The sequence below is a fragment of the Oncorhynchus mykiss genome, chromosome 16 (genome assembly GCF_057628025.1).
Source record: "Oncorhynchus mykiss isolate SJ-2025 chromosome 16, ASM5762802v1, whole genome shotgun sequence".
NCBI classification, from domain to species: Eukaryota; Metazoa; Chordata; class Actinopteri; order Salmoniformes; family Salmonidae; genus Oncorhynchus; species Oncorhynchus mykiss.
Genome location: NC_143037.1, coordinates 54,620,678 through 54,632,985, shown reverse-complemented (window position 1 = coordinate 54,632,985; position 12,308 = coordinate 54,620,678). Strand labels below are relative to the sequence as shown.

The 12,308-nt window shown below is 40.2% G+C and overlaps 1 protein-coding gene across 3 annotated transcripts in view; it reads right to left on the bottom strand.

Moving 5' to 3' along the window:
- LOC110492227 (solute carrier family 35 member E2A) overlaps positions 1–8,651 on the bottom strand; it is a 39,297-nt gene extending 30,646 nt beyond the window's left edge. Inside the window, exons 1-2 of one of the 3 annotated variants that reach the window (XM_021566359.3) lie at positions 8,361–8,651; positions 8,089–8,133 (exon numbers count right to left, since the gene is read on the bottom strand). The gene's annotated coding sequence lies outside the window, so the exon portion shown is untranslated. Of the gene's footprint in view, positions 1–8,088; positions 8,229–8,360 lie in introns of those variants that run through there. The other 2 variants (XM_021566360.3, XM_021566357.3) reach the window with 2 other exon arrangements.
- Positions 8,652–12,308: the final 3,657 nt, after the last annotated feature.

Genomic DNA, 12,308 nt, shown 5'->3' with positions numbered 1-12,308 from the left:
TAAGCCTGGCTGTACAAACGTTTGGCAAACATATTGCAAATTGAGAAATCATCTAAAATAAACTGAATAAAAAGAAGAAACTACACTATGAATCCAAGATAAATGACAAAGAATGATAGTAAAAAGCTTTGGAGCACATTAAATGAAATTCTGGGGAAAAAAGCAAACTCAGCTCCATCATTCATTGAATCAGATGGCTCATTCATCACAAAACCGGCTGATATTGCCAACTACTTTAATGATTTTTTCATTGGCAAGATTAGCAAACATAGGCATGACATGCGAGCAACAAACGCTGACATTACAAATCCAAGTATATCTGACCAAAGTATGAAAGACAAGCATTGTAATTTTTATTACAAATCCAAGTATATCTGACCAAAGTATGAAAGACAAGCATTGTAATTTTGAATTGTGTTTAAGTGAGTGTGGAAGAGGTGAAGAAATAACTGGGATCCACCGGGATCAGAAAATTAGGATAATAGCGAACAATATTGCCACTCCTATTTGCCATAATTTCAATTTAAGTCTACAGTGGTTCCTCCTTTAATAACCTCTTGGTGTTAGGGGGCAGTATTTTCATTTTTGGGAAAAAAACATTCCTGTTTTAAACGGGATATTTTGTCAGGAAAATATGCTAGAATATGCATATAATTGACAGCTTTGGATAGAAAACACTCTAACGTTTCCAAAACTGTAAAGATATTGTCTGTGAGTATAACAGAACTGATGTGGCAGGCGATAGCCCGAGAAAAATCCAATCTGGAAGTGCCCCAGGTTTTGAAAGCGCTGCGTTCCAATGACTCCCTATCCAGCTGTGAATGTACCATCAACGAGCTTACGCTTTCTACGTATTCCCCAAGGTGTCTACAGCATTGTGACGTAGTTTTACGCATTTCTGTTGAAGAATAGCCATAGGCGGCCACATTGCGTAAGTGGTCACATGGTGGCTCCGAGAGAGATTCCCGCGTAAAATACAGAGGTAGCCATGATTCCAATCGGTCCTAGTGAAAAACGAATTGTCCCGACGGATATATAATCGAATAGATATTAGAAAAACACCTCGAGGATGGATTCTAAACAATGTTTGCCATGTTTCTGTCGATATTATGGAGCTAATTTGGAATATTTTTCGGCGTTGTGGTGACCGCAATTTCCGGCCGATTTCTCAGCCAAACGTGAAGAACAAACAGAGCTATTTCGCCTACAAAAATAATATTTTGGGAAAAAAATGAACTTTGGCTGTCTACCTGGGAGTCTCGTGAGTGAAAACATCCGAAGTTCATCAAAGGTAAACGATTTAATTTGATTGCTTTTCTGATTTCCGTGACAAGGTTGTCTGCTGCTAGCAAGGCATAATGCTATGCTAGGCTATGATAAACTTACACAAATGCTTGTCTAGCGTTGGCTGTAAAGCATATTTTGAAAATCTGAGATGACAGGGTGATTAACAAAAGGCTAAACTGTGTTCCAATATATTTCACTTCTGATTTTCATGAATAGGAATATTTTCTAGGAAGATTTATGTCCGTTGCGTTATGCTAATTAGTGTCAGATGATGACATCGGTCCCGTTCACGGGATGGTTAAAAAAAACTACAGGTTAAAAGTTGTGTCATACCGCGGCACACCCTGCGTTCTGCTGCAGCAGCATTCTGTGGCATGTCATTTCATTCTCAGCTATTTCTTCTGTTACTGCAAGTTATTGCTAATTTGACCACCAGAGGGCATCTTTGAGAAGCATTTGATATAATTTTTTATTGGCATTACCATGGAATGTAAAACCTTTTTTGTAATAACATAGTATATGGGATTGATTTTAAGAAATGTGGCTTAATTAATTTGATTCATATTATGGTGTTTCCATTCAGAGATAAAATGAAACCCTGAGGATTTCCTTTAGGATAGAATGGTAAATATGGCCCTGTACAACGTGATTGTCGGGTGTAGGCTACAGGATTGGAGGATTCTAAATTGTTTGCCTTCATGAGACAACTTTGTTCCAATATTTCTGTAAATCAGTGATATTTATTCCCATAGTAATTTGTTATGGATCCATAACTAAATCAACATCTGCATTTTGAAAGAGTATTTTTTATCTTTATTTTATTAACGAAATGTGGTTTTGTGTTTATTAGGCTACTGTGCTCTGGTACACTCAGACGAGAGGGCTCTGAAATCCATGTAGATAGTAGGCTAGACACATGAAATGTGGTATTTTCTGATAAAAACTAGTTCATTGCATCCGCCGTAGAGCCCAGTTTAATATGACCATATTTCCCAGCTGCTTGCCATCGTTTTGAAGAAATTGTGAAAAAACGGGCCTTATTTTAGTTCATTTTCACCCTGCCAGCTCCTATTAGTTCTATTGAGCACCGTGGCACCAACTCGCCTTCCGAACGTTCTATTCCCAGCTTATTGTTCAACGTCACATTGCCTGCTTCGCTATTGTTGGCAATGAGACCTGCTCACGTTGTTAGTGGGGTGCTAGCTAGTTAGTGGGGTGCATGCTAATAGCGTTTCAAATCAGTGACATCACTTGCTCCGAGACCTTGAAGTAGTTGTTCCCCTTGCTCTGCAAGGGCTGCGGCTTTTGTGGAGCGATGGGTAACGATGCTTAGAGGGTGGCTGTTGTCGATGTGTGCAGAGGGTCCCTGGTTCAAGCCCAGGTAGGGGCGAGGAGAGGGACGGACGCAAAACTGTTACACGGGCACCATTTTAAAATCAGGAGAATCTCCTCATTGTAATTATGTAAGTCTGGGCTGCGAGCTCGTTTGTCATCAATCACTAGACCAGAAAGTCAGAAGTACATTTTTCCCTACTTTTTCATTACTGAGACATAAGCACAGTTGACACCATCAAGGTGTGGATGTTTACTTTCTACACAAGTTGGTTTCTTCCAGTTTCGTCCGACGAACAGATTGTAGTGGTAAAATAAAAAGTGCTACATTTTTAATAGAATTCTAAGCATCACTCCAGTGAAAACAGGCTCTGCAAACGTTCGATTCCATTAATTTGCTATGGGCTCACGCTAGTGTTCCAGTTCAGCCAACATTCTTAAGCCATTTTTCAGCCTTGGGTGAATTGACTCGTTCTCTTGTCCAGCCGATAGATAGCCAGAGCAAATTTACAAAAGCACCCAATTTGCAACAAATTGTTGTTCCCATCTCATTCCTTTCCCTCTTCTACGCGTCATCATTCTGCTCCTGAGTGGCTCACTTGCGGGCGTGCTGGCAGGATATGGCAGCATCTTCGGTTATGCGTCAAGAATTCTACATACAGTAGCACGTTTGTATGAAGGTGTGGTTATTCACAGGCAAATTGTTATATGCTATGGAGGTACATTTGTGTATTTTTGTCAAGAGCAAAAACGTTTATTTTTTTCCAATCAAAAATAATTGTTATGAAAGCAACTTTTCTCCGACACAAAGGAAGTCAAAGCAGACACCTACGAAGATGGCATCTCAGGTAAGCAGCACTGGGCTGTATTGACGTATTCTAAAATTGACATCTGCTGCTTTAGATTGAACAGTCATATCTCAGTTATTATTTTCATATCTATAAAAAAATAAGCTGTTTTCTTTACTTTCAGAGAGTGAGATGATCAAGAGGTGGAAAATGTAGATATTGCCAGATGTTCACTGTCTGAGGAACAGGCCGTGGAAGCTTTATCGCTGGCCAAAGTGTCCATAACTGCTCTGTGTTCTTTTTCTCCATCTCTGCCTGTCTTGTTGTACATGGAACCTGTCTCACATGCATTCATTTAAAAAACCTAAAAATGTCAGCTGCTAATTTTCAGATTTACACCACATAAACACAGCCATTTTTACTGGACTATCTGTTGCTATCTGTTGCTGCCAGGTCATGATTTCCCTGGGGGTTAGCCATGTAATAACCAAGTTGTGAGACACATAGCCCTCTATATTTAAATGTTTCAGGTACACTCAGATAGGTATCTGCGTCGCATACAGTATCTTCTATTGACATCATCTTCTATTGTTTGTATTCATGTCTGTTTTTCAGCATAAAGTACTCTGTAGCCACTCAGTGTGGACACCAGGTGAGACCACAAACACACACAATAACAGTCTATCTTCTTCACTTCATCCCTCTCCCCCTTCTCCCTAAATCCTCTAGGTTTTATCAGCTGTTTTGGTGAACCCCTCCCGCATCTGAACTGTCTGACACAGACGGCACAGCATGATCATAGGTGAGATGTCACTTGGTCGGGTCAACAGGAATATTATTAAAGAGATGCTTTACATTGAAATACAGACAGAGATGTAGTAGTCCCAGAGTGACTGACCGTGTTAGAATATAAAAACAAAGCTTAAATCATGCTCTCTCTGTATGCATCTGTCACTTGTCTGCAGGTATGTTTTGATGTGCGAGAGAAAGCCAGTCCCATCATTGCCACCTCATCTGCTCTTAAAATAACCTTCTGGGGGCCCAAGGCTGGTTAGGAGACACCGCAATTGTGAAGAACTGAGAGAATATTAGGGTAGTACTGTAATTCATTAATCATATGCTGTCTACCGCTGTTCTTAACTCTTTCCCTTTGTCTTCTACACCTCTCTCCCCACCTCGTCTTTCTTCCTCATTTTATATGTGCATTGAAGTACAGATTGAACTTGTATTTATAATATTACAATTATCATAATTATAATGCATTTATAACACCTGGATAATGAACTTCTTTCAATAAAGCGTTTCACATTCTCCACTGGTTGAAATTAAATATCTTATTGAAATACTATCCTGTGTCCTCAGATTAATGCGGATGGAGTTCGATATGCATAGTTCTTTTTCTGTATATATGAATTACAAATCAATCATGTTTCTAGTCTATTGCATAGTTACAATGTGAAATCATTGATATCCCACGAGCGGTAAACACTGTTGAAGTGTATAATTGGAATACATACAGTGCCTTGCGAAAGTATTTGGCCCCCTTGAACTTTGCGACCTTTTGCCACATTTCAGGCTTCAAACATAAAGATATAAAACTGTATTTTTTTGTGAAGAATCAACAACAAGTGGGACACAATCATGAAGTGGAACGACATTTATTGGATATTTCAAACTTTTTTAACAAATCAAAAACTGAAAAATTGGGCGTGCAAAATTATTCAGCCCCCTTAAGTTAATACTTTGTAGCGCCACCTTTTGCTGCGATTACAGCTGTAAGTCACTTGGGGTATGTCTCTATCAGTTTTGCACATCGAGAGACTGACATTTTTTCCCATTCCTCCTTGCAAAACAGCTCGAGCTCAGTGAGGTTGGATGGAGAGCATTTGTGAACAGCAGTTTTCAGTTCTTTCCACAGATTCTCGATTGGATTCAGGTCTGGACTTTGACTTGGCCATTCTAACACCTGGATATGTTTAGTTTTGAACCATTCCATTGTAGATTTTGCTTTATGTTTTGGATCATTGTCTTGTTGGAAGACAAATCTCCGTCCCAGTCTCAGGTCTTTTGCAGACTCCATCAGGTTTTCTTCCAGAATGGTCCTGTATTTGGCTCCATCCATCTTCCCATCAATTTTAACCATCTTCCCTGTCCCTGCTGAAGAAAAGCAGGCCCAAACCATAATGCTGCCACCACCATGTTTGACAGTGGCGATGGTGTGGTCAGGGTGATGAGCTGTGTTGCTTTTACGCCAAACATAACGTTTTGCATTGTTGCCAAAAAGTTCAATTTTGGTTTCATCTGACCAGAGCACCTTCTTCCACATGTTTGGTGTGTCTCCCAGGTGGCTTGTGTCAAACTTTAAACAACACTTTTTATGGATATCTTTAAGAAATGGCTTTCTTCTTGCCACTCTTCCATAAAGGCCAGATTTGTGCAATATACGACTGATTGTTGTCCTATGGACAGAGTCTCCCACCTCAGCTGTAGATCGCTGCAGTTCATCCAGAGTGATCATGGGCCTCTTGGCTGCATCTCTGATCAGTCTTCTCCTTGTATGAGCTGAAAGTTTAGAGGGACGGCCAGGTCTTGGTAGATTTGCAGTGGTCTGATACTCCTTCCATTTCAATATTATCGCTTGCACAGTGCTCCTTGGGATGTTTAAAGCTTGGGAAATATTTTTGTATCCAAATCCGGCTTTAAACTTCTTCACAACAGTATCTCGGACCTGCCTGGTGTGTTCCTTGTTCTTCATGATGCACTCTGCCCTTTTAACGGACCTCTGAGACTATCACAGTGCAGGTGCATTTATACGGAGACTTGATTACACACAGGTGGATTGTATTTATCATCATTAGTCATTTAGGTCAACATTGGATCATTCAGAGATCCTCACTGAACTTCTGGAGAGAGTTTTCTGCACTGAAAGTAAAGGGGCTGAATAATTTTGCACGCCCAATTTTTCAGTTTTTGATATGTTAAAAAAGTTTGAAATTTCCAATAAATGTCGTTCCACTTCATGATTGTGTCCCACTTGTTGTTGATTCTTCACAAAAAAATACAGTTGTATATATTTATGTTTGAAGCCTGAAATGTGGCAAAAGGTCGCAAAGTTCAAGGGGGCCGAATACTTTCGCAAGGCACTGTACATGCAGACACAGCATCATTCAAATCATGGAGTTTGATATGACTGAAAAATAATGCCTCAGAGATTCATACCTGAACTACACCTTTATTTGCCAAGGAAGAGTACATGATCATTGTAACCTCAATGTACAGGCTACAATGTGGGAATCTCATGCGTGGTAATAACTACAGTACATGTATATAGGACTTGCATTCTTGGCACAACAGTCATTAAATTCTACTCTATCCATATGTAACAGTATAGCTTCCGTCCTCTCCTCGCCCCTACCTGGGATCGAACCAGGGACCCTCTGCACACATCGACAACAGCCACCCTCGAAGCATCGTTACCCATCGCTCCACAAAATAAGCAAACACATTGTTTGCCAAAAGGCATGTGGAAGACTCCCCAAACATATGGAAGAAGGTACTCTGGTCAGATGAGACTAAAATTGAGCTTTTTGGTCATCAAGGAAAATGCTATATCTGGCGCAAACCCAAGACCTCTCATCACCCCAAGAACAACATCCCCACAGTGTAGCATGGTAGTGGCAGCATCATGCTGTGGAGGTGTTTTTCCATCGGCAGGGACTGGGAAACTGGTCAGAATTGAAAGAATAATGGATGGCACTACAGGGAAATTCTTGAGGAAAACCTGTTTCAGTCTTCCAGAGATTTGAAACTGGGACGGAGGTTCACCTTCCAGTAGGACAATGACCCTAAGCATACTGCTAAAGCAACACTCGAGTGGTTTAAGGGGAAACATTTAAATGGCCTTGCCAAAGCCCAGACCTCAATCCAGTTGAGAATCTGTGGTATGACTTAAAGATCGCTGTACACCAGTGGAACCCATCCAACTTGAAGGAGTTGGAGCAGTTTTGCCTTCAAGAACGGGCAAAAATCCCAGTGGCTGCATCTGCCAAGTTTATAGAGACATACCCCAAGAGACTTGCAGCTATAATTCTTTCGAAAGGTGGCTCTAACAAAAGGTGGCTCTATTGACTTTGGGGGGTGAATAGTCATGCACGCTCAAGTTATCTATTTTTTGGTCTTATTTCTTGTTTGTATCACAAAAAATATTCTGCATCTTCAAAGTTGTAGACATAAAATTCAAATTACACCCCCCCCCCCCCAAAAAAAAATATATATAATAATTCCGGATTGTAAAACAACAAAATAGGAAAAATGCCATGGGGGTGAATACTTTCGCAAGCCACTGTAGACGCACACACACACACATGGCTGCGCCCCTGCCCGGTCATGTGAAATGTATAGATTAGGCCTAATTTATTTATTTCAATTGACTGATTTCCTTAAATGAACTGTAACTCAGCAAAATCTTTGAAATTGTTTATATTTTTGTTCAGTATAGTTGACAAGCAAAATTAACCAGTTGGCTAATGCTAGCTAACGTTAGCTTAAATGTGAATGCGCTTGTGCCTGTCAAATAGCCAGCTCGTGAACATACTCATTCATTAAATGAAAAATGGTAAAATAATAATTAAACATTTAAAATCAGCTTGTAGATGCAGTAAATATGGGAATTAGGAATTACCTTACCAAGTGGTCACACCTAGGCAACTCCGATTTCCAGTTGCTTCTGTAAGTTCAAAACAATCGCTAGCATGAGGACACCACCGGTCGTCACTAGTTAACACAGCGACAAAATCATAATTATGGCTAAACCCAGTCCATTTCTACAATTTATCTTCTTAAAATATTTTAACCTAATCTTAACCACAATGCTAACCTTATACCTAACATTAAATGAAGACCACAAGGCTACTTTTTGTAGCTAATTTTGACTTTTTGGCTGTGGAATATTACTTGTGGCTGTGGTATCTAGTGGAAACCGACACCACCCCCGGCTTGTTGGACTTCCAATTACTTTCACGGAGTTAAGCGTTGATTTGAGTCGACTGTCGAGACCACAAGTCCCGCTGCAGCATTTCCAACCTTAAAAATAACAAAGGTGTCCCCAAAATATCGTTTTGAATAGATAATACAAGGACCAGCGCGAAATTGCATGTTACTGGTGGAAGTTTTCTATGTTTATAACGTGCATTTGCAAACTGCATTCATCTCAACTTCCGAAACGTTTAATCACAGAACGATTAGACAGATAATTCACTGGACGAATACATATGAAGCATCCGCTTGGCGTTTCCACTCACTACCAAATATGGTGGGAGGAGATGGAACGAGATGGATTTTGGCCGACATTCTGCACATTTTCTCATCGATTAAACATTTGCTCTCAATTTGCTCTCTGTTCCCAAAACTCGAATCTACTATGAACATAGTGGACTACGTTTTGTAGACTCTACCCTTTGCAAAAGTTGTAAAAAAAAAATAAAAAAAAAAGCGCTGTGTAGAAGGAGTGCAAAGGCGAATTTAGTTATTACACACTCGCACTTCACAGAGTAGACATTCCCTAATGAAATATGCAAACACAGACTTGTTCTGCCCATTAGAAACGACAGGCGGTGGTCTATCTTGGTTTAGTTATAAAGCTTTGGTTTAATCTTGAACACAACTCTGATGAGGTTCCACTGGAAATGTTTGACCACAAGGGGGCATAATGACTCCCCAATCCACTGATCAGTGCATTGGACAATGTAAACAAAGACAATCCAAAGGTTTTGTAGAATTTCAGCCAGTAGTTTTGAAATTAGCACTCAAAACTGGTCCCCAGAAAGTGTGTAACACAAAATTGATTACTTAAAAAATGGTAACACCTTAATGGCGTTGCCAATGCTGTCACAGACACAAAGATGAGTCCTCCCTGACAGCATTGGCAACGCCATTAAGGTGCTACCATTTTTTAAGTAATCAATTTTCTTCTTCAAAATTGGCTGATCCCTCTTGATGCACCAGGTTGGACATGACTCCAACAGGAAGTCATTGGAAGTCCCACCCAGTTGACTGCCTTAAAGTGGTGGAAGCTGCCCATACTAACACCCCCTTTTGGCCACTATAGGCCTCTATCCTTCTCTATTGTACAACATCATCCATTAAGTAATCATGTTACGTTCTGTCAACAAATATAGACAGTGTATTCGGAAAGTATTCAGACCACTTGACTTATTCCACATTTTGTTATGTTACAGTCTTATTCTAAAAGTGATTAATTTATTTAACTAGGCAAGTCAGTTAAGAACAAATTCTTATTTTCAATGACTGCCTAGGAACAGTGGGTTAACTGCCTTGTTCAGGGGCAGAACAACAGATTTGTACCTTGTCAACTCGGGGATTTGATCTTGTAACCTTTCAGTTACTAGTCCAACACTCTAACCACTAGGCTACGCTGCCACCCCAATTAAATAGATAAACATCCTAATCTATCTACACACAATACCCCATAATGACAAAACCTAAACATGTATTTAGACTTTTTTTGCAAATCTATTAAAAGTTAAAAACATAAATAAATTATTTACATAAGAATTCAGACCTTTTGCTGTGATAATCGAAATTGAGCTCAGGTGCATCCTGTTTCCATTGATCATCATTGAGATGTTTCTACAACTTGATTGGAGTCCACCTGGCAAAATTGAGCAATTGGGGGAGAAGGACCCTGGTCAGGGTGGTGACAGGGTCCAGAGTTTTTCTGTGGAGATGTGAGAACCTTCCGGAAGGACAACCATCGCTGCTGCACTCCACCAATCAGGCCTTTATGGTAGAGTGACCAGATGGAAGCCACTCCTCAGTAAAAGGCACATGACAGCCCACTTGTTTGCCAAAACAAGTTTGCCAAAAGTCATATAAAGGACTCAATCCATGAGAAACAAGATGCAGGTCTCTGAATTCTCTGGTCTGATGAAACCAGGATTGAACTCTTTGGCCTGAATGCCAAGCATCACGTCTGGAGGAAACCTGGCACCATCCCTATGGTTAAGCATGGTGGTAGCAGAATCATGCTGTGGAGATTTGTAAAAATTTTGGGAGACTAGTCAGAATCGAAGGAAAGATGAACGGAGCAAAGTATAGAGAGATCCTTGATGAAAACTTACTCCAGAGCGCTCAGGACCTCACCTTCCAACAGGACAACGACCCTAAGCACACAGCCAAGACAACGCAGGAGTGGCTTCAGGACAACACTCTGAATGTCCTTGAGTGGCCCAGCCAGAGCCCGGACTTGAACCCGATCTGCTCTCTGGAGAGACCTGAAAATAGCTGTGCAACAACACTCCCCATCCAACCTGACAGAGCTTGAGGCTCTGCAGAGAAGAATGTGAATGTGATATCAATACATTTGCTAATATTTCTAAACCTGTTTTTGCTTTGTCATTATGGGTTATAGTGTGTAGATTGAGAAGCAACAACAATTTAATCAATTGTAGAATAAGGCGGTAACGTAACAGAATGTGGAAAAAGTCAAGTGGTCTGAATACTTTCTGAATGCACTGTATATTTTCAATTTGTATGATGTGGGTATTTTTTAAAATTTGTATGACATGTTATTAATTCCAATTCGTAGAGTATGTTACAAGTTCAATTGTCTTTAAGTGGTTGTGCTAAAAAAAATGTTTTATTGTACTGTCGGCCGACCCCCATTTTGTAGGTCCATTGATCCATGTAAGAAGGGGTGTGTTATGATGAGCATCTGTTGGCTGTCATGGACAAAGTTGAGTTTTTATTGAGAGTTAGAATAGAAGAATACACAATATGTAATTTCAACATTTGGTTGTGCTTCAGCAGTTTTTTTTTCTTGTCAGTCACTTAGTCACACAATTAGTCCATGTCAGCTAACATTTTTTAGATTGTAAATTAATCTTGTAGCCAGCTATCTAAACTTGCTGTAATCATGGTCGAGTTACCAACCAGGATGCCCTCATTGATTTTGTTAGTCACTCTCAGTCAGATATCATAATAAAAACTGCAAACCTTTCTTTCCACCCTATGACAAAATATGTAGAATTGCAGGAAATTTACTGTAAAATTGAACATTTTTCTCTCTGCACCATGGCAAAATTCGTAGAACTGCATGAAATTAGTTATAACATTGCTGCATTTTTCTCTGCCTCATGGCAAAATATATGTTTGGGTATAGTTGTGGGTATGCAGACCTGCGAACCAATGCAGCCTCCATGATGAGTTCAAATGTTGTTGTGGTCCCCACCCATAGCCAAGGGTGCTGAGGGTGCTGCAGCACCCCCCAAAAAATGTATTTTTATTCAGAAGAAAATGTGGGCCTGAGTGCTTGCAGACATAGAAACATCAAGAACAAGACAAGATTTTCTAGCTGCTGTTTCACTTAAAAATGGACGAGATACTCATCTTATCAACATAAAACTAAATTGTGTCCAGCGTCCTCAAGTCACAACATCGTTTTTTTTTACACCTCCATACAGGACTGCAGTCATGTGCACACAGGTGTGCTATATTTACAAGGTGCGTACCCCTATGTAAACTGCGGAGTTAGCCTTGATCATCGGAGGTACATTCATTTCCAAAGGACCGCTGCGTTTGCCTTGCAGCATTGCGTTGCAGAGACAGTTGTTGCGCGCTCTGTGTGGGGCATATGTTGGATTTATCGAACCTATGCGTCAAACTGTATGCGTAGACGGCTTGACATAAATGGTGGAAGAAGGTGAATGTTGAACTTTTGTTGCACAAATATCCAGATGATGCTGAGTACTATTTTGCACAAACACACTAACGGTGTAATTAAGGCGTTGAAGGTGTATTCCGCAACACATTATGCTCTAGGGGTGCTAATTAGTAAAATTACCCAAAATTGGGCAAATCAGTGCACATTTCTCCAAACCAGAA